This window comes from Manacus vitellinus, unplaced genomic scaffold (assembly GCF_001715985.3).
Source record: "Manacus vitellinus isolate BGI_N305 unplaced genomic scaffold, ASM171598v3 scaffold_18_pilon, whole genome shotgun sequence".
In the NCBI taxonomy this organism is placed as follows: domain Eukaryota; kingdom Metazoa; phylum Chordata; class Aves; order Passeriformes; family Pipridae; genus Manacus; species Manacus vitellinus.
The window spans coordinates 4,531,977-4,555,645 of NW_021939324.1; the positions used below are offsets into that span (position 1 = coordinate 4,531,977).

A 23,669-nucleotide genomic window follows, 5' to 3' on the forward strand; every position below is an offset into this window, starting at 1 on the left:
TGTGACAAAAATAATAGTGAAGTATGAAGCTTAAAAATGAGATCCATCTCATGGATATACATGGGTTTTGAAAACAGATTTATGCCACTCTCTATATATGGGGATTTGAAAAATTGTTTTAACAACACAACCATTCTTTAACCAGGGACTAATGATGGACAGATAAGTATTTCTGAAATCAAACCAGAATATATCAGTAATCACATTATTTCTAGCAAGGCTATAACAATATTTGTGAAGCAAATGGGAGCACACCTATAACATCTGACCAGATTTCAGTGGTAGGTTTCACAGTACACTTTATGAACTAAAGAGAATGGTAAGCCAACCATATTGAATTGGTTACGATGAATAGTGAGTGGAAGATTAGCATATTCAGAAGTAAAGTTCTTAATGAATGCCATCCTTGCTCAATAAACTTGGGCTCTTCCCCTGACATTCACTAAGGTTACTTGTTAGCATTATCTTGGCGTATTTTTCAGAAGCACAGTAGTTGACTTTTACATGAAACTTAAAGCACAATCCATAGAAAAGCCCAGAAAATCCAAATACATTATTTGTTTGTAGCCGAATAAACCAAAATGAATAAATTAAGAGTTTAGAATTTCTAAAGCCTAAAGTATTTTTTCTTCAAATCCCAAAGCCCAGTAAATATTATTTTTGCCACTGTTGATTGGTAGAAAGTTTTAGATCAAACTAACAGCACAGAGTTTCAGAACCTTACTGGATTTGCCCTGACCCAGGCTGATTTTATCTTGCTTTAACAGATGCCTAGAGGCCAATTAATGATTACCAACATTTTGGAGCTGCCAGTCTGTGAGTTTCATCAGGTCAAGGTCTGATGCTTTTTGTCATTATCATAAGTTGAATATCTGAAAATTTGCCAATTTGATGTACTGTATCTTGATTTAGGTCATAAAATATCAAAAAAATTGGTTATCTGAAGTATCTAGCTTAAACTTATGCAACCAAATTTGAGGTAACATCATCTGATAAAGTAGTTGAGTATGCGCATCAGCTGACTGCTTTTTAGGACTAAGCAGAATCATTGTTAAGTAGAAAAGAAGTTAACACAAGGAGTTATCAGGGATATTTACTGAAATGATCTTTTTAATCATCTTACTTGCCTTACAGTTACTTCATTCTTCTGTGTCAATGTGTGGCAATCTTCTTACGCAAAAATTTTTAAATAACAGTACTACCATAATAATATATATATTCCTGCTTGGATTTTACATATGCCTCAAAATGACCACATATTCATATACCAAATATGATTCTCATACATGAAGACATAGAAGAAAGAGAGTAATAGGTATGTATGTGTTGCATTTGGTAGCAGAAAGAAAATAGAAAACATTGTGATTCTCTTTACAAAGCAGCAAGCATTGCATAGGAAATTTAAAGAGGTGGCACATCATTCTGTTTTCAAATCAAAGATGGAACTTTTATATTTAAACAGAAGAAAATTCTACTTTGAAAATTTAATATCAATTTAAAGTCTGATAGTATCTCAGTCTTCCTTATTAAGCTGTGTTCACTAGTGTTTATGAGGTAACAGCTTCTAGTAAGATCTAGCAAACCCTACTAAATACAAGGGTTTTCTGGCCATCAGACTCTGTGAACTGGATTCCCTGGAGTTCCTTGTTTTTATTGCCTCCATTCAACACTTGACAACATGCAATCCAATCTCAGTTGTCTCTGCTTTAAGTGGAGAACTGGACTAGAAAAATCACTCTCATGTTCCCTTCCAGCCTAAATTATTCATGATTCTATGACTCTGTGATAGAAAAGCATTTACAGTAACAGTAATTTTTGTCTGAGTTCCTCACCAGCTGTCTTGCCTCATGTCATGACACTGCATACCAGCGCATCAGAAGACAGTTTATTCAACCAGTTCCTCCAAGTGTATTATTATATCTTCTTTTTCACCTCCAGAATTAACTTATGTGTCATGGGTTTTTTTGCTGTTGGTGTGGGGGATTTGTTTGTTTTTTAATTTAATGAACTTAATTTTAAAAATGTTCTCCCACATTAGAAAACACTTATGATCTAAACAGGGATTTGGCAGTATGCTAAAATTGTATGTGAAGTTATATTTCTTTCTTTCTTTTTTTTCTTCTTTCCTTTCTCTTCTCATTTCAAAGTATTTGTGATCTCTGTAGCCATCTTATCTAATCTACTATATTTCACAGACGTCATTGCTTATAAACTCTGAATATGGCCCTTGGGTTACAGGTTGAGATTCCTAGATCAGTGTCTAAATTTGTTGTTTCTTACCCTGAAAAGTAATTGTAAGCAATTTGGTCACCATTATGATTATAATAATAAGAGTCTTTAGCATCAAAATGAAGTAAAATTTTATTTTAATAGCTACCAAAGCATTTTCCAGTCTTTTCTGTAATTTTTCTGCCATATGCATTAACTTTTACATGTCTCCATATTAAAAATAGGACAATTTACTTAAGAAACTATTCTGTACCCAACTGCAGCATACATGAATGATGATTAATCACTCAGCTGTGAGTTTTAAAGATGAAACTGTTGGCCAGGGATGGAAGACAGAGCTTTCATTCTGAAAATAGAATCAAGTGAGCCTTAAAATGCAAGACCTCTGAAGATTAAGTTGTCTAGCTTAATCAGAGAGAAGACTGAAGGATGAATTCTACATGAATATATATGTATATGCACACAACTATAATGGAAGGGAGAAGACAGCTGTTTAACTTTGAAGACAAAATGGTGACATAAAACAGTGATTGAGAGCCAACTTTTAGACAAATATGATATTAGAATTAGAAATGTGTTCCAGTTGTGAGATATTTAAATATTGTCAGAGTAGTGCAACTTTCAACCATTTGATAACACTATTTCAAAGGTATATTTCACTCCAAATATTTTCAAACCTCTGTGTATGTTTTTAATGAATATAGGACTACTTTGGTTCATTTGGACCTTGATATATTTAAATGATTCCTCGTTTTCATCATCATCATCATCTTTCAAGACCACAGGGGAAAACAAAATTTAATGCATTGACATTTTAATGTTCTTTGTACTTGCATCTATACATTAAATGGGTAACAAAATCAAATTTCATGCTTCAGAGCTTTTACCAGTCATCAGCAAAGTGAAGGAGTATATTGCCTTGATGAACAATTGGTTAGATGTAGTTTTTCTCCTCTTTCTCTGAAGAATCACAGTGTAGCTGCAGCTATAGTCTGGAAGTAAAGATAGTTATGAAGACACTTAGAAAATATTTTTTCAGTGTGTCTGATGATATAATCAAGGTCATGCTGATCACCAGATTTTATTCGAGTAGAAAATTTTCCTTGCTCAATCTAATGGGGATTTTGGAAGATTTTTTGCCAACTTATTAATTTTCTTTACAGCAAATGAGTAGATGGAGATCTTGAAGTGTTATAGTGTGAAAATTATTTTTCAGCTTCTAAACTTTATGGTAAGAATAAATCACTTCTTGACCAGAAGAGTCAAAACTTAGCTCAGTGTTGTTTGGATTATCTGAGTATATTTCAGATAATAAAATCCTCTCAATACTAAAAACCTGGAGCAGAGGAACACATACAGACCTCCCCTGATGCCATGCCCTACTCAGGAGGAAATGTGTACTATCATTACACCTGTGGACTCTAAGAAAGGGAAGTTACCAACTCTTACAGTGCTCAGATCAAAAGGTTGACAGTGGTGGTTGACCTTGGAGAGCTGCCATATACCCACCCATCCACTCTCTCACTTCCCCTCCTTAGTAGGACAGGGAGAAGATGGAAAATCTTGTCATCTGTTAATGTCTCCCCACTGTTTATGGGGACAGAACTATAACACATTAGAAAAGCACCTAGTTAAAATCATGGCCAGTCTTTGCGAGCGAAGATTTGGGAAAGCTCATTACCCTTTCAGCCTGCGCAGTGGATTTTTTAGGTGAGACACAGTGTGCGCTGAACTGAGCCCACCCTTTAATCCTGAGGTTCATCTGCCGGGGCTGAGCAAGCTTGGACAGTGGCAGCGAGGTCCTCAGGACGTAGGTTTGTTTAGAGTGACCTTCTCTTAGATGGATGGCCTTACAGGGCTGACGAGCTCCATCTGCCCGGGGGAGTCCCCTGATCGGGAATTGAACTCAGGCCGCGGTGGTGAGAGCGCCACATCCTAACCACTAGACCACCAGGGGGCCCCAGTTAAAATAAAGTAAACAAAATAAACCAACAAAATCCCGATTAATGATTACCCACTTAGGATAATAATAAACAAGGTGGAAAATCTCTACCCTCTTAACAAACACTGTAAATATGAGGTTGAATAAAGTGAGTACTTTATAGTTTTAGTTAAATATGAACATGATGAACCTCAGGGAAATCAGAGTTCACTTTTCCTAACATCTTCAGTTTATATCTTTCTTCAGGAACAAGGCAACTGTCCCATTTTTTTTTTTTCATAAAAATGAAATGTTTCTGTAGTGTGTTAACCTTGGCTGACTTTCAGATTCCCACCAAGCCATTCTTTAACCCCCCCTCCTCAACAGAATAGGGGAAAACTGGAAAAAACAAGACGTAAAAGCTCATGGGTTGAGGTAAACACAAGGAAATAGACAAAACACACTTGGAGAAAATTAATGTAATTTATTGTCAAATAAAAATAGAGCAGGATAGTGAGAAACCATGACAAAACTAAAAACATTTTCCTCCTTCCCTCACCTCCTTCCCAGGCTTCACTTGGTTCTTGTCTCTTCTTCCACCTTCCCCTCTAAGCGGTGCAAAGCAATGTGGAATGGGGGTTACAGTCAGTTCATAATATTTCATCTCTCCCTCTCCTTCCTTTCCATACTTTGACCCTGCTTCAATACATGGTCCTTCCCACGCTATACAGTCCTTCATTAGCTGCTCCAGCATGGGTCATTTCTGTGGGGCACAGTCCTTCAGGAACAGACTGCTCTAGCATGAGTCCCCGCTGTGGGCTGTAGATATTGCCAGAAAATCTGCTCCCACTTGGGCTCCTCTCCACAGTCTCCTGTGTGGGCTCTCCACAATCTGCAGCTTCCTTTAAGGCACGTTTTTCTGCCAGTGTGGGCTCATCCATGGCCTAGAGTGTTGACATCTGCTCCAACACGGCCTTCTGTGGGTTGTGGGGGGACAACCTGCTTCACTATGGTCTTCTTCATGGGCTGCAGAGGAACATCTGCACCAAGTGCCTGGAGCGCCTCTTCCTCCTCCTTCTCCTCTGACCTTGGTGTCTGTAAGCTCTCGTATTCACTCACATTTTTCCTGTTCCTCTCTCTCTCACAGCTGCTACATAGTATCTTTTGCCCTTTCCTAATATGTTAGAGAAGAACAGTCATGTTGGCTGGTGGGCTAAACTGTGTCCTGTGGTGAGTTCATTTCAGAGCTGGCTGCAACTCGCTCTGTGTCATGTGGTGAAAGTCCCTACTCTCACAGAAACTATCCCTGCAGCTCCTTTCTCTGCTATCTTACCACAACAGGCAGGAAATGTTTATAATTAGACTCCTCTTGCATTTTCATGACAAAATGTTGAAAACCATAATCAGTATCTTTCTCTATAAAATCCTAGTTGATTCAGATTTCAAGTACTCAGTAAACTCTTACAATTTTAGAACAGGGAGAGAAGTTAGAGTATGTGCTCAGAAATCAGCCCTTAGAATGCTTTAGATAATGCCTTTGCTTTTATTTTTCATAGGAAAGCCACTTGTTTTCTGGCTTAAATCAGACTGTTGGACATTCAGTCACTTTAAATTCTGAATACAGGATCAATGTATTTATTAACACGTTGCAATCTGTGAGGATGTGCGAGAGATTTGCTCTCTCTGTTTTGACCTGTCTGAAATCTTGTATTTTTTTCAAGTTTCTTTTTATCTCAAGCAGGGCACCTCCTGTGATGTAAGGACTTGCAATCTTATCTAAAAGATATTGCAGTTGATTAAAATCTTTTTGATAGGTCAAGAAAGCTTGGAAAGTTTGTTTTGACAGGTCAGTAAAACAGTAGGATACAGATCTTACATATTTGGGGGCAGCAGGAGACTAATAAACTCATGCTCTCTAGAAGACATGATACAGTAAAAGAGGCTCCTTATGATTCTTTCCACAAAGAAAATAGAGGTATATGGGTATATGACTTTGGGCTGATAAATATGATTTTTTTATAATGGTACAGTGACTGACAATATGAAGAGGTACTAGAAAAGCCAGTCATGGATTACAGGGTTATATAATGCAAATATCATAAACTGATGTTATGAATAAAAATTCTGAAATTTTTATTGCATATAAAGATAATAAGTGAAGTTTACATTTCTGTTAGTGCTGTCAGTTAAAAAGTTATTATGTTGTGGACTTAGGACCGTGGTGCTCAACTCTTGACAAAAATAAAGTGTATTTTAATACTTTTCTAATTTCTGTATTTTTTCAGTTTGTGGTACAGTTACAACACTAGTGATAAAAAATTATAAACTTAATCTACACAAACCTTAAAGAACTAAAAGGGTTTCATTTGAAAACATGCTTTTCCTTTTATTTTTCTCTCTTCTTTTGTTTGTTTTACTTTGTTAGTAAATTGTATTACTATGTCTGTAGGAAATTATTCAATGGTGAATATTTTGACAGATTTAACTAAAGAAAGAAATGAAGCTCTCAAATGCATAAAAAGAAATAAATATTCCATCACTGGGAAAACAAAAATTACTCTTAAAGGATGTCACATACATTTAAAGTAAGATGTGTTCATATAATTTTTTTTATTAATTTGATGTTATTTGTTCTATTATTTTGATGTTGGCCTATCCATAGATAATAGAAACATGAACTTTCTCCACATAAATATATCTGAAGATCACAAATGCAGGTAAAAGATGCAAAAGAAATGAAATGTCAAGAGTTAGAAAGGCTTATGTAACCATAAATGTGGAGGAGTTGTTAAAATGGACAAGACTGTATAATGTAGGGTCATATCCCACGTGTGAATTAAGGGATATAGAACAAGAACATTTTTTAAAAGGGAACTGTCAACAGCCCACATGGCCACCATTTCTGTCCAAAGCAATAAGAAAAAGCTTACTAAACTCTGTGTTATTTATAGAAGCTGAAAGAGTATTGTACCATTTTTATAAATAATTTTCCTTTTTATCTAATTTACACTACTAAGAAAAACTTGGGTAGTATTTTATCTTTTTCAGAAGTCATGAGTATCACACAAACATTCCTAAGTTGGAAACAGTCACTGGTGTATTTTTTCTGTGATATTTGAGGCAGGATTTCCTATTATGTCTTGTGATTTTAATAACCAATTTTCAAGGAAGGTATAGTAACAGTATTCCATGTGGCATATAGCCTAACTGAAATCTTCATCCCTTTATTGTTTTAAATAAGGACTTCTGTGCCAGCTTCTTGTAATTTTTTCTAACAACTGATCTAATAAGAGATATTACTTCTCCTTGTGACTTTTCATTTAGTGTCTAGCTAGTGTCTTTGTGCAGTAGTGTCATAGGCCAGAACTGAATACATCGTGGCCAGAAGCATATATGTAGATGTCGAAGCTGAAGCTTAACCTTTTTCTAACACTGTCAAATATATTGGCATCTCACTTTCTCAGTCCATTTTCTGAGAAAATGTAAATGTTTTAGCCCTCCTGGCAGGGAATTTCAGAGTACATAATAGAAGAGAGAGACAATAATGCACAGTGCTCCTCTGGTGGCTAACAGAAGTAGCAGACAGCCCAAAGCATCATGCTTATCTGTTGCTTTCTTTCAGGAGCCAAAGTGATGTTTCCTTCTGTTCCCAACTGATAACAAGTGCAAAATACAGGCAAAAATAACTTTGTGCCAACTGCATCCCTATTAGTAAAGAAAAAAAAACAACTGCTGGGTTTATTGGCAAGAATGTGTACAAAATGTTCATAGATTTGCTGAAACTGAAATGTGTAGAGCTGGAACTAAGGGAAAGGGAAACAGTTCTGGGAATGAAGAGGAGGAGAAAGGCCAAGAAAAGGCATAGGAAAAGATGAAATATATTGAAAGAAATTATAAAAATTTTACAAAGAAAAGATATTCTGAGAGCAAGCAGCACTTGTTTCACTGAAATCGAATATGTGCACCCAGTTTGTTTCCCTACAGCAGTCAAAGTGTGGGAGAAAAATTTCATGATACTGCTGCACAAGTTTTCCAGTTTCAAGTTAGCAGTAACAGAAGAGATTTCTACCTCTTGGCTTCTGCTGATGATTCACTGATCAGTAAATTGTCATAAGTCTCCTGTGCTCCTCTACCTTGGAGAATTCCAAACTAGAGCTGTTTGAAAATTTACCATTAGAATAATTTCTGATAAGAAAATATTAATTGGTTGCAAGATATGTGAGCATATATGAAACAAAAAGAATTTATCATTGAATCACTTTGTAGAGATTTAATTCTCTCTTTACCATTTCACTTATTTATCTTTGCAGTGTAAATGTATTTTAATAAGCCTAAATTACTTATATTTTTATTTTATACTTAGATTTGCCTGTACTTTTGTTTTGGAAAGATTGTCAGGTTTCTGACAAAATCTTCAGACACTTTTGGAATGCTTCCTGTGAATAAATGTTTTGAAATTCAAAAATATTACAAGAGTTTGAAAAAAGTTCTAGTTCAGTTTTGTTCTAGATAGCTATTTGTGATCAAATCTGTAGGCATATTGAATTAAAACTGTCTGTTCCTAAGAGGATTTATGTATGAATAACTTCCACTAAAGCTCGGACTAAAGGAACAACTAGAAAATGGTTTCTTAGAGAGAGAGTTTACAATTGTGTCAGTCTGAAACTGCAGAGTGTTTATGGAATAATGTAGACTTTACGTTTCTTGAAATTATATTAAAGTCCTGTGGCTGACATGAGGAATTTGATTCTTTACATTAGATTTAGAATATAGTAAGAGGAGCTTTCAGCTGTTAGGAAGTTACATCATATTAATTTTATAGGAGTATTTCAATTGTTTATAATTAATGAATTATTTGAACAACTAGAGTACAGGAAAAGTGAAATATTTTAGAGTTTAGAACACATTTATTTTATGATGAAATAAAGATGTGAAATTTGCCTTCAATAAAATACCATTAATACACAAAATAACATTAGCATAGAACATAGTTTAGTACTTGTATATGTTTACGCTGTAAATGAAGGGTCATAAATTTGTCAGATGTGCAGTGTCTCTCCAACCAATATGTGCATACAGCATTGAATAACTAACTATATACTATTAATCCTTCTTCTTGTCTGACCTTATTATGACCAGTCATTGATTCATAAGCTATATACCCTGTAGAGAAATGAATGTTGATGGATAAAGACCTGAAACTTTTATAATCCACCTGTGATTTCCTGAACATTGCTGTTCTGTCCATAATGCTACTAGAGCATGCAAGTTGTTTTAAAGCAATGAGTTTGTGAAAAATTATGCCTGCTGTAGAAATGCATTCATTGTGTTGTAATAGAGCTGAGACCTGTAATATGATGATGATTTGCCTTCGTGTTTGCTTGGTGTCCTTTTAGATTGGTCACAAGACATAATAAAATTACTGAACATTTAAATGTTATATAGATGTAGTGAATGACAGCTTTTCCCACTGTGCTTTTCCACACATACATATCTTCATATGTCTCTATCCCTTCAGATAAACACATCCATGGAAGCTGTAAATCTCAATACATATCATTAGAGAAGAGATTTTTAAGAAATGCAGTTTTGTATTTAATTATTTTTATTAACTTTTTTTTAAAATCCTTGGAAAAATATGCAGATTTCACAGCTCTCATTTCATCCACCAAATTTATTGTTATATTGGGAAGCAATCTGTTTGGTCAAGCAGAGTTTGATAAATCTGTGTTGGCTTTTCATAGATAGAATAGAATAATCTCAGTCCAACTACATGACCAGAAGTTAGAGCATGTTACCAAGGGCATTATCCAAATGCCTCTTACACATCCCTGAGAAGAAGTCTGGTGTGCAAATAGGTGCTTCTGTTTTGCACAGGAGGGAATAACCAATGACCGTAACTCGCTCTTTACACTGGTCTTACTGCAGGTCTTGTTGTGAAGGGTTGGTCTTTCTGACCTTATTGAGACTGCTTACATAGGTTCCTCCTCTATCTCGTTATCCGTTTTGTCCAGTATATTCTGGGCCTCATACCTATTCTGTGAGGGTATCTTACAAAGGAAAAGGAGAGGTTTCCTTATGGCACAATGCATAGTCTCTTCCACACCTCCTTATTACTTTTAACACTGCCTTCTTCATGGCACAAAACATCCTGGACCTGTCTCCATAGTGGCCATGTTGAGCTGGCTTGCATGCATCAGAGATGGCACAGTGAGACTGCGTTCATCTGTGTACTTCTGTTCAGTACTCCTCAGTCTGCCCACATCCTCCTGTAGCTCAGCCACCAAGCAGAGCAGTTTATCTGTCTGGTCACACTTCTCACAGGCTTGCTTGCAACTACTCTCCACCTCCAGGAACATCCCTTCAAACAGTGAGAAACTTGGTTGATCATATGCTTGCACAGGAGCTCTTTCTGTGTGACTGCATTGGTTCTACCAGGTGCTAGAAGCTCAGGAGAAGCAGAGGACACCGATTTTTGTTGGGTTGTCATCATGCTGCCATGTAGCCTTCTGCTGCCACGCATCTGCCTGCTGCCATGCTGCCATTGCTTGTCCTTCTTATGCCTGCAAATAGCTTTCATGAGGACATACCCTATTATTTTTCCCAGGAACTAAAGTGAAACTGGTTGCGCTACGGTCTTCTGAATCTTCTTTTTCACATCTTTTTGTAGATTGATATAATATTTGTCCCTCTTGTAGTCAGCTGGGACTTCTTTCTGTCTGCATTTCCTTTCAAAGGTATAAAGAGTAATTTAGAATTGAGAGACTTTTTCATTAACCTTTTGTTTTGGAAATAATTTGTCATAATATTTAAGACTATAATCCATAATAAAATGAAGACATTTGGAAAAAATAAATAGTACTCTAAGATCAAAATGAAACAAATTACAATATAAATACAAATACAAATAAATACAAATTACAGTATAAATAAATGCTCTAAGTAATAATTTATTTAGTATATATTTATTCAAATATATATTTATTCACATAAGGTATGCATTTCTAAATGTTGATGATGAAGAAATTAAAGTCAGAACATCTAGTAGTAGCAAATAGAAGTGTTTCAAGGCAATTTAATGTAGGTATCTAAATAGCAAAGATTCAATTTCATTTTGATCTTAGAGTACTATTTCTTTTTTCCAAATTCAGAGTTTGTAATAGTTTTTGCTTCCATCCTTTGTATAGGTATTCTGATGCACCCTTAATGTGAGGGGCAAAGAAAATGTAATGGATGTCTTATTGCACTTGGAAGACAGTGAAAAAAAAGCAACTGATACAGTATTTTGTTCCAGGTGGGAGTAAAAAGCAACTGCTTTGCTTGCCCTTTACAATCCAGTTAAGAATTTTACTGACAGAATGTCGGCACCAGCTGTGGAAGAACTGATCAGCCTCAACTCTGAGTAAGTGAAGTCTTACACATTTTGAGGTTCATTTCACACTAAATTTGCAAAGTCTGTTTATTTCTAGCAACAAACATAAGTTAAAGATACAGCTTCTAAGACATTGTAGAGCACTTTAGTTTCCCTTGTGGAATTCTTAAACGTATCTTTAACTTCATCTGTTCATGATGTTATTTTGTAGATTTGATGCCATCACGTTCTGATTCCTCTTCCTTTTTAGACAATTAAAAGTACTCACTGAAAGTAATAGCAAATTATTATAAAACATAAATATAAAATATGGACATAGTGCATATATTCAGTGATCAAGAAAATATAGGTAAATAGTAATCTACTAATGTAGAAGAAAACCGGCGAAAGAAAACTAAATTTGGGTGCTAATTAAAAAACCCTTACTTCCTACTGCATTTCTCATGGGAGACAATTGTGGATGATAGATAGAAGCCTTGGTTGTTCCAAAATGGTCTCTGACGGAGTCCTATGTTATCCTTCATGTGATGAGAGCTGAGGTGACAGCAGTGCTACCATCATAAAGTACAGAAATTATGCACACACATGAAAAAAATTTAAAAAATCTTGAGACAACTTCTTAATGGAAATACGTGGAAGGCACCATTGCATTGAAGCACAGTGTCCATCCTTATAGTCTTAGATTCTTAATATGCATGGGCTTCAGTATCTCAGTTTTACTTAGAATTGTATTTTTCCCTGTCGCTTTTTTTTTTCCTGCTAACTGTCAAAAAAATCTACTTTTCTGTAGCTAGTAGGAACTTGCAGACAAGATAAAGGCAGGATGGTTTTCGGTTTGTCAGATCTGCATTTTACTCAAAGACTGATTTCTCAGTGAAAATCAAATTCGCTCTTTCAACAGCTTCTAAAAAACCTGGAGCATTAGCCTGGAAAAAGAAGAAAAGGGTGAGAGAGAAAGGGAACAAGAAAGAAAGAGAGGTGGTGAGGGTGGAGTATCCATAACAGATACTTATTTATCAGAGACAAAGAAAAGATATGATACTGTAAAAAACTTTGAATGAAAACATCAGCGTCACTGCAAAATAAACAGTTCATAATGTTACAATACCTGACAGTTTGAAAATTGCTCAAAATGTAGAGCTACTAGCATAGTGACTGGATAATAGAGAAGCTATACCACATAATACTGCGTAACAGAGAAGCTAAATTCTCTTCAGTGACTGTATTCATTTTGGATCACCATTTGCTTAACTGATTATTAGAAACTTGAATGGATGTTTGTCTCCTTGGTCTACTGCTAGCCAAACCAAGCTAGGTTATTACTCATACAGTAGTTGTTACATAAAATAAAAGAACTAGAACTCATCACAGATTCTCAATTGTATTGGATAAAGTCGACTAATATTCTCTAAAAGCTCTTTTTAGATCATAAAGGAGAAAGAATCTTAAAGTAGCATATTCTTGATTCAAACTGAGAATAATGTTTACACAAGTAGTTATTTTTCAAACTTTCAACTAAGAATTTTACTCTCTGTGAGTGTTTAATGTTTAATTTTTCTGGAACAATGAAAGCATTCCTTCAGTGATTTGTTGATTTATAGCTGCATTTAGGAAACCCTTCTATTAATTATAGGCAGATTATTTTCTCCAAATCTTGAAATGAAAAAACCTGAGGCCTAAAAGGAGTTTGGTAGTGGCTACTGAAAAAGATGAAGCCTAGCAAGATTTTAAACTAAAAAAACCCTGAGACTTCTAGGAGTTCTTTGTCATTATCCAATTGCTGATAAAAGGAAGCAACTAATAAGCAAGATTCCATATGATTTATACATATCTTTGCCAGCTGCCAATTTTGAGTGGTGTAAATACCTAGAAGGTGAAAAATCTCATCCTAGTTACCTTGTGACTATTGCCTGGGTATTCTGGAGACTGCTATACCTGCTAAATATACATGGATTTTTCAATTGCAAACTTATTAGTTTTTGTTAACATTTTTTGTTTGCTTCTGAATGGAGCAGTTTTGGTGTTTTGTTTTGTTTGTTTGGTTTTTTTTTAATTGTTGAAAATGAAATATTATAAACAATTAGTTTTCTTCTGTTTTCTAGCACAAATCAGCCATTATCAGTATAAACAGTAATAATATTTTTCATGGTTATTTACCTGATATTTCAATATTATGATGTCAGACAAAGAAATCAAAAGTTGATCTAATTCTCAAGCAGAAAAAAGTTTTACTTCACAGATGTGTGAATATTAAGCAGAAGCAATATGATGATATATTGGATGTTACCTCTTTCTTCAATCACATGCAAAGTGAAGTTAGTACCAGTACTTCTGTACTAACACACTAAATTTTCTCAATATTTCATCCATTCTGTTTACTACACGATACTGGAATCCTATGTCTCACAAACTCATCTCAAGATCAAAGAAACTGTCTAAATTAGCCATGCAAGCTATTTCAGGCTTCTGCTCAACGGTGCGTAGCACTTTGCTGTGTTTTGTGCAATGTGCAAAATATCCTAGCAAATATCCTAGTAACATTTGAAGAAGGAAGAATATTTTGTCAACAAATTTCATATTAAAAGGAGAGAGGCATAGGCAATTAATATGTTCAAAATATTCAGCTTATTGATATTTGTTTGACACTTTACAAATGGAGAAATGGCTTCTCTTATAAGAGGTGTATTTATATGGGTATCAGATGACCAATATGTCTGATAGTGTGAAGAAATGATAAGAAATTATCAGAGTTAATAAACATAGAGGTGGCAAAATCAAACCTCAAGCTTGTAATGTGGAATCTGAGTGTCATACACATCCATTGGAGGCCTTAGTCACTTATAGCAGTTTTATTTTACTTCTTTCTTATTTCAAAGTGAAATTATTAGTTTAGAAATATCATAATAATCATGTGAGGCAGGTAAGTAGCATTTTATTATTATTATTTTAACAACCGCTATGTGAACCGTAGAATAGAGGTTGCTCTAGATCACAGACTCATTATTTAACAAGTTTGGGAAAATCCAAGTCCATGCAAATCATGCCTATCCAATGTGATAGCCTTGATGAGAAGATGGTAGACTTCAGAAAGTCCTTTGATGCAGCTTTCATAGGATCGTTGTTGCCAGGTTGGTGATACATAAACCAAATAAGCAGTCCACAGTGTGTGCTGAAAACAGCCTGGACTGCTGGTCTCACTGTTGTGATCCACAATACAGAGCCCAGCTAATGACCAGAAAGCTGTAGTTTCTCTCAGGGAGAAGTACCAAGACCAGTAATATTTAATATTCTTCATTAATAGCCTGAATAGTGGTGCAGGTTTCACTCTCATCATGCTTGCAGAAGACACAAAATATCCATGGAGCAATCAATCTGGTAGAATTTAGGGCTTCTGCAGAGACAAATTGTCTGACAGGAACCCCATGAAAATGAATGTGAAGTCCTGCAACTGGGAGGCAACAGCAGAGGCTGAGGCTGACCAGCTGGTGAACTTCTCTGCAATAATGGTTCTGAGAGCTCTGGGATCACTAGGCTGACCCTAGGCAGCAGTAAACCCAGGCAGAGCACTCTCATATCCTGGACTGCATTAGCAAGGGTGCAGTCAACATATATGAGAAAGTATGCGCTGCTGTTCATGGTGTCAGATTGCATCTGACACGCTTTGAGAACCCCAGTATGAGATAGACATTGATGTAGTGGAGTTAGTCCTGACCAGTGTGGTCTGGGGATGGAGTGTAGTTGCAAGTGAGAGGTGCAACCAGATAGATTAACTGCTCTGCTTGGTGGCTGAACTACAGGAGGATGTGGGCAGACTGAGGAGTATTGAACAGTCTGAGAAGGAAACTGGTGAGAGTAATCTCACTGTGCCCTCTCTGATGCATGCAAGCCAACTCAACATGGCCTCTATGGAGGCAGGTCCAGGATCTGTCTTGTGCCATAGCAATATGCTTTAATTGGATGTGCTTTGCACAGAGGGCTTGATGACACCCAGGAGTCGAAACATTAAATAATTTTCTATTTTTTTGACAGTAAAAAATAAATAAAACAGCAAAAGAGCATATATTCAGAGCCTTGACCTTTACTCAAGAAGAGCACAGCCATAAGAATCTGTCAACTAGTTTTTGGTCCTTGTGCTTTTCAGAGATTCAGCCCAGATTCAAGTTATGTTATTTAGCCTTTGAAAGAGAAATAGTGTTAATTTATTTAGAGGTATCTCCTTACTGTAATATATGGGCCTCTTTTTACTCTGGATGTCAGGATAGCCTTCTTGAGGAAATGTATGATAAGTAAGAGAAATTATCAAACATTTAGGCTTGAATAAGGACACGTTGCATATTGTTATAGATTGTAGCCATGGACACCCCAGATTCATCTTTAAAATAATACATATTCAGTATATACCTTTCAATTAGTTCCCAAATATTAACTGGCATGTGGTGAAAAATAGTCACAGAACAAATAAAGTGGGATGAGTAAGTTGTTTAAGGCATTTATATACTCTTGAACACAACAAATGCAGATGAACAGGGAGTGTGTTAAATTACATATTTCACAAGTATTTCCAGAGAGCAAAGTGCCAGAGTTAAAGCAAAAGATAACTTCAGATTAAAAATAAAATCTGTGTATATTAATCAATTTAGCTTAACACAATCTGAATGACAACAAATAAAACCCAGAAAAATTAAGGATATAGAATTAAGGATTATTGCTGTTCATGTTACAGCATTTTAAAGTAAGTTGACACCACAATACTTTTATCTTGGTCTATTTCTAGGCCATCTTTGTCCCAGTGACAGAATAAAAGGCAAGGGAACTGTTGTACTCATTCTACATTTGGGAACGAGGTCACAGCAAAGTGAGCATTTGACACCAGGAGTCTGCTATTAACCCAGTAGTGGATCCTGTTTGTTTTGACCCTTGCTCAGGGCTTCAGCTTTCATCTCTAAGAAAGGTTAACACTTTGCATCTGGGTAACATCAGAATCAGATTTTCACAAGCTTTTAGTACCCTCATTGGATGAGGTCTTCTATTCTGTCCGCAGAGAGTGCTTATTTAATTATCAACTGATTGTCCCTGATTTTAATATGTGCTGGAGGTGAAGGTTAACATTTTTGCTGCTTTCCTGAAGTTCCGTGTGATGACAAAATTTGACAAGGCATAATTGGTTATGATTTGTCTCTTAATCTTATAATCTCTTATAATTGTTCCATTTATATGTGAGGAGATAACAGCCTTTAGGGACATATTGAACTGACAGTTCTCTTAGACACAGGAAAAGAGAAAACATTTGACATTTCTCTGGACTGACTCAGATTATAAGGGCGAGAAGAAGTTTAGCTTCTGTCTCCGTATTTTTTAGCCCCTTGAATAGGCAAATAGTGGACATGGACAATAGCTTTTGTTAGGAGTTTTTGAGCTGTTATTTACATGGTATTGTCTGCAGGGTAAGAAGTTCTATTTCCTGTTTGTTCATCAATAAAAAGTTTAAAAGTTATATGTAGATAAAACATGGAACTGATTCCCTTTAAGTACAATGAAAATTCTGTCTGCAGTTCTTAAACTAAGGCTGTAAATAAGGTATTCTTGAAAGTTGTTGCCTTGAGCTGAATATTAAAGTTTCAGCTAAAACTGTTCAGTCATATTGTAGGTGGGGCTTGGACAAAATATATTGTTTTGTCCATGACTTTTAAAAAAGTATACAGCTTTTACTCAAGATAAGCTATTGCTTCTGTGACTGGAAAACAGTGTGATGTTTGACAAGGCCATGGCTTGGTGTTGCTTCTAGCAAAAGCTGCCATATTTTGTAAGGTTGTTTGCCTCTGAAAATATCTGTGTACATGTTGTCTGTAAAAACTTGTTAGAGGTTTTTATCTGCATGGAGGATACCCCAATATCCATTGGCTGCTACATGTGACTATGCAGTCTTTTCGTCTTATGCTAAGGGTGAAAAGATAACACATTTTACATGTAAACCAAATAATTTCTTATTAGTATAACTGAAATATTAACAGTATAAGTAAAATACTATTACTGGTTCAGATCTTATTATTATGCAGAAGGAAAGAAAGCAACTTTGCTGATAACACCAAATTTAGAGGTTATGTTTACTCTTGAGGGGTAAGAGCCCTTGCAGAGGGATCTAGATAGATTGGAGGAGTTCTGGATCCCACAATTTAAGAAGGATTTTAAGATCTTCTATGTATCTAGAGGATGGCAACAAATCTGATGAAAAGGCTGTAAAACATACACTTGAGGAACAGCTAAGGACTTTGGGCTCATCCAGTTTGGAGAAAAAGAGGCTGAGGAGACATTGCTCTCTGCAGATTTCAGAGGAAAAGTGGAGATGCAGATGCTGATCTCTTCTCTCTGGAATCCAGGGATAGGATGCATGGGCATGGTTCACACTGTGCCATAGGAAGTTCAGACTGGACATTAGGAAACAATTTTTTACCCAGAGAGTGGTCAAACCCTGGAAAATGTTTCCTGGAGAAGTTGTTGGTGTCCCAACCCTGTCAGTGTTTAAGAGGCATTTGGACAATGTCCTTAGTAACATGCTTTACCTTTGGGTCAACCATAAAGTGGCTGATCAGTTGGATTAGATGATGGTTGTATGTCCCTTCCAATTGAAATATTCTAGTCTAGTCTAGTCTAGTCTAGTCTAGTCTTAACAAAAAGTAATATTATTAGAGGATATGTTTCCATAATCATCATAGAATCATAAAACACCAGATCAGAAGGGGTCCTCAAAGATGATCTGGTCCAAACTTTCATGTCAAAAACATGGTCTAGACAAAATTGAATAGAACTCTGTCTGTCTGAATTTTAAGTGTCCAACTTTGTGGAATCTACAACTTCCCTGGAGAGATTATTCCAAAGTATGTTTGTTCTAACTGTGAAAAAATTTTCCTCCTGTGTCTAATCAGACTGTCCCCAGGAGTAATTTGTACATATTGCCCCTCATCTTTCCCATATGATTCTTTTTAAAAAGACTGTGGCTTAAAGCTGTATGTCCTTTTTAAAAGCCATTTAAATCTGACTTACTCTTCTCTGTAAACCATTAGCATTCAAATAGTGTTATTCAGATTGGCAAGCAGTCTACATGCACACAAACACATCACTGCTTACTACAGCAAAAATCACATGTTTAAACATTTACTGCTTCAAAGCATATTAGCAGTAAACATAACACCTGATCCCTCTCATCTCAGCACATTTAGTGAGGTTGTGAAAAGCTCAGCAGTGTTCCAAGAGGGCAGCTAATACATCTAGGTTTTTTTCATCTGCCTTTGAAGTCCTTTCTGAAGTCTGTATGAAACTTTTTCCAGACCTGATGGGTTTCAAGTTTCCCCATGAAACTCAGTCCTTGTAGGACAGATCAACTCAATGTTGACCTATTGTATTATCACTGAAATACCTCACACAAATTGAACTTTAATTTGCAGTGGATCACAGTACAGTTCTTAGGCAAATATACAGATATTAACTTCAAACTCCAAACATGGGTGCTCACGTTCAGCAAAGAGAAGGCTGAGGAGTGATGATTACATAATAGATTCATAGATTACATCTCCACTAACATATTTTGGCTTCACTGCCTGTAACCAGCTCTTCAGACTGAAACTAAGTTTCCTCTGTTCACTCCAGCTACTCTCCTCTGCTCCTCAGGGCTACAAATGACACATGGCCTGGAATCACCATGCATGTGTGTTCAGCTTAGACTCTGTGTGCTAAGTAGGTCTAATAAAACTGTAAAAAAAGACGTGGAGAGTATGTCTCTCCTGTCTGACCAAAAAAGTTGTACACTGTTAGCTGGAAAGATAGCAGCTATTTACACAAAATAATTGGTAAAATAATTAGGAAGATTTCTGGATTATATGGAACTGTTACTTTAAATGTAGATTTTCCTTTTTAGTAGGTGTCCCAGTGTGAGAAAAATCTCTTCTTTCAATTTATAAAAAAACAGCAAAAAAGAAAATCACTTGCAAGACAAGGAAACTTGCAGCAAGAAATCCTTTATTGGCAGCGCTGGGTGCAATCCCAAGCCACACGCATGGAAAAGCACACCCGATTCGAAAAACGCACGCCCTTTGTACCCTTGGCCACCTAAGATGTTGAATATTCAACAGGTAACAGGTATTTTACCTGAAAAGGTAATTTTTTGAACTCGGGAGGGGAGTGTCGCCCTCCCGCCTGATTGACTGATGATGTACCCCCCCTGTACAGCACAGGGGTGTCCTTTTGCATACAAAGACCTACCATGTGGCCAGAGTAAATTTTTCATTTTTATATATTGTACCCTACCTCGACCACAAAATTCTCTTGGTGTCAAGCCTTGATGGGCCTTTTTCACCTTACAATCTTCGCGAGGAGCCTACAGTTCCTGAAATTAAATGAAAGATGCAAAAAAATTCCAACACCCCCTGCTGTCCACTTAAATCAATTTACCGGATTATTTTATTTCTCATACGAGGTTACAAAAAGATTCTCATAGCCACCCTTTCTTTTCTCTTTTTCCCAAATATGCCTAATTATTTGGACTGTGACAAGAACTTGAGATAAGATAAGGGTTGTACTATTATCCTTGGAGAAGAATGTATCCACAAGTATGAAAGACTGGAATGCTGATGACTCAGACAGTCAAGGTGCAAGCTGAGGATGTTCAAAGTAACCATGGAGGTGCTGAGGGTGTTCTCACTCCCCACCTCTGGCTACAAGCTTCATGTTAAACAAGGTAAGGAGAGAGACAAATCCTGCTAGGCAGAGTAGGTTTCTTCCTCGTTACACAAAAGACTCAGCCGTGACAACTCCACTCCAGAGAAGCATGGACACAATTCACACATAGCCTGAAGATATTTATATTTGATGATGAGACATAATGGATCCACTTTTGCTAACACAACAGGCAGCTGTAACATCTTAGGAGGTGTCAAAGACTCCTGAAATGTTCCATCATCCAGTGTAGAACTCCCCACCCCAGGGCAGGTACTGGGAGTGCTCCCACCTACCTAAGCCCAATAAAAGATCACACTCGGACTTCACCTAGCACAGGGTTTTCTTCCCTCACAACATGGGACTGTCCTTGCCACCTGGGGTTTCCATCACCACCTCGATGGATATGGACTATGACTACCACTTCAACCAACAAGCATCGAAATTGCAACAAGAAGTTTCATTGCTGGATCCAGCGGGTGTATTACAAGTCCTTCCAGTCGCCTGAGGGGTCCAGAGCCCTGCTTTGACTGACTGTACTGGCACTGCAGCCTCACTCCAGCTGACTCTCCAACCATTCCTGCTGGGTTTTCTGGGCATGGCAAAGGTAAACCACATGGAAGCGGGGTCATCTTGTCTCTGTCCTGGGGACATGTATGCCTTATTAACAATAAGTAAATAAACCATACAGACCCAGCTAGCTAGTTGGGGTTCAGCAACCAAATCCCTTTACTGAAATCAGACAACAGCTTATAAATGTGGGTTTGGATAGTAACACGTCACACCATGTGACCTTAACAACCAATCACACCAAGGCACTTCACAGCATGTGTGATAGAGGGCTTGGGAAACTACATCTCCCGGGGTGCTGTTCGGCACCCTTCCTGAAACCTGACTCCTACAGAGGTGTGTTTTTTTCTAGGTGGAGGAGGCTGGTCACCGTCTCAATTTCGTCCAGTGAGCAGGTCTTGGGAAGTTTCTCCTCATCAGTTTGTTTGACCCAGTTTTATCAGTGCTGTTATTAGCATTCTTCTTGATAAAGAGTTATTTTTTTCACTTACATGCAGTATTTGATCTCCCTCTCTCTCTGTGTGTTGGAGAAACCGGGGATATTGAATCCAAGGGAGGAGACTTTTATCTGAGGTCTCTTCCCCTCCAAATTGTATCAAACCAAGACAGTAGGGAACATCTATAAAAGATTATTGTTCTGCTTAATATGGCTGAATGTAGAAGAGAAGCTGTCCTACCTATAGGTAACTAATGTACAGGAAATTCTTCAGTTTATCTGTATTTTCTTTGAAGTGTGTAAGGTAGTCCCTGTAGGAGAATCAGCAGAGACAGAATACTGACACTCTTCTTGTGGTAATGGACAGCTGGATCATGATGGACAGATTTACTGCAGTAGTATGACATTTCTGGAGGATTTGTGTGTGACAGATGGGATACCACCTGCTGACAATTCGAAGGGGCTATATTAACTTTATTGAAAATATGAAACTCTGAAACATGAGTAAATTAAGGGTGTCATATCTTTTGCCTCTGTAATATGTTAGGAAATGTCAAGATTTAGGAAAAGGTGAAAAACAGAGGACAACTGAGTCATTTGAAAGTTATTCCAAAGTCTTGACTATGAAGAAAGTAAAGGATATTGGAGCTCTGTGTGGATTATTAGACTGGATAAAGGTCTTTAAGGACAGATTGACCATAGCTGTCACTGTTAAATCTAATACGGATATACCTGGCTTTGTTACCTTCATGAAAAAGTAGCTTCCTTGATGCACTTGTGGTATGTAACTATATTACTACCTTTTTCAACTGTCATGCAAGAGAATTTCTTTGCTTTTTATTTTCAGTTGTCATGTGAGTGCATCCAGTGTAGACTTACTTCAAGCAACAAACTAAATCAGTCTTTACAAAACTTTAAACCTTGGGTTTCTGAATGTCTGTAGAGGAATTAGGTGACTTTAAATTTATTTTTTCTGGAGTATTTTTAATTAAACGTATTTATACCAGAAAGCCTCCATCAGAATGTTTGAGAAGGCCAGCACACACACATATTTTGATTATGTAGAGCGTAGTTCTAACAAATAAGAATTTCCACTTTTTAGATATGATTACTGTCTTCTTTTATTAAAGGTGTAAAAACTAAAATGTTCTTTTAAATAATTTAAAAAAAACGTATGGGGAACATGTTGCAGCAGGTGATCCCTAAAACTGAACACATTATAAATTTCAGCAGAGAAAAGCCCATGTGAAAGAAAAAACCTAGGAAAAATATGCAATGCAAAAGTAGTTAGGAAGATAGTAAATAGCAAGATAGACCTTTAATCAAAGAGGTAGCCAGTTTACAACAGAAAATTACTGTTTTCTGGAGAAAAAGGTTCTAAAAAATTTCTAAGCTTACAGAACCAGATGGAAAACTCCCTCCTTCTTCTTTATGTATTCAACAGGCGAAAATTGATTACTACTGTATAGTGCTATGCCACATTTTGCTCATATTACTCGTACTGAATACATCTCTCCTATGAGATAATTTTCACTAAAACTATTGTGATTTGTTGCAGAACAAAGAACTTGTCAACTGAAAAAGGACGTGCAAATTATTTTCTTTAATGTTTAGAAGTGTATTATATTTCTTTTAGGCTCTGGGCCCATGGAAGATGGGGCAAGTTGGTAACCCATTAAACAGTAAAAAGGATTAATTTGTTTTAAGAACTAGGTTCGACCTGTTAAAAGAATTTAGGTATTTTAAGTTTTTCACCAGACTTAAGTGTAAGTTGTCTACTATTTCATGCTAGTCAAAGTGCTGGTCATGAAAAAAGGCTTCCCTTTTCTTTGCTCTATCTTCTTTTACCCTGGTAACTTTGTATTTAAAAAATGGAAATCTGTTTCAGAAGGCATCACAGTTAATCTAAGTAATTTCAGTTGTAGTGCAAAGATCATAAGAGTTCTGTTTTGTTTTGTATTTTTTGCTTATTTTTCTGTTGCTATGAATAATTAAGATGTGTGAAAAATACAGTCACATAAGCAATAGTTCACAAACTACTGACTAATTCATTGATTACTGCTGCTTTGAAATATGAGTACAATTTCTGCTGACACTTACAAGTAACATGATTTACGGGCAACACTTTCCCAATTAACATTATAATGTATAATATTTAAAAATCATATTACTATGTAAAACATATTAAATAGGCAATAGAATTCCTATCACCAGTGCCCAGATATTTATGTTGTAGAAATTCACAGTTATTTAAATATTTATAAAATGAGAGTTGAGAGAAGCACTTTTGAAAAGCAGTTAATAATGAACAGACATCAAGGGAGCCATCATTATAACAGCAAAATACTGTGCAATTCCAATAACTTTCCTGGTACAGAAGCAGGCCATCAAATTTAATTAAAAGCAGTCAAAAATAAACTGAAAAATTGAAC

At 36.4% G+C, this 23,669-nt stretch overlaps 1 long non-coding RNA gene across 1 annotated transcript in view; it reads left to right on the top strand.

The window, feature by feature from the left end:
• Positions 1-23,669, top strand: part of LOC115307364 — a 479,194-nt gene that overhangs the window by 280,712 nt on the left and 174,813 nt on the right. Inside the window, exon 3 of the long non-coding RNA XR_003915699.1 lies at positions 11,445-11,552. This is a non-coding gene — a long non-coding RNA (uncharacterized LOC115307364). The remainder of the gene's footprint in view (positions 1-11,444; positions 11,553-23,669) is intronic.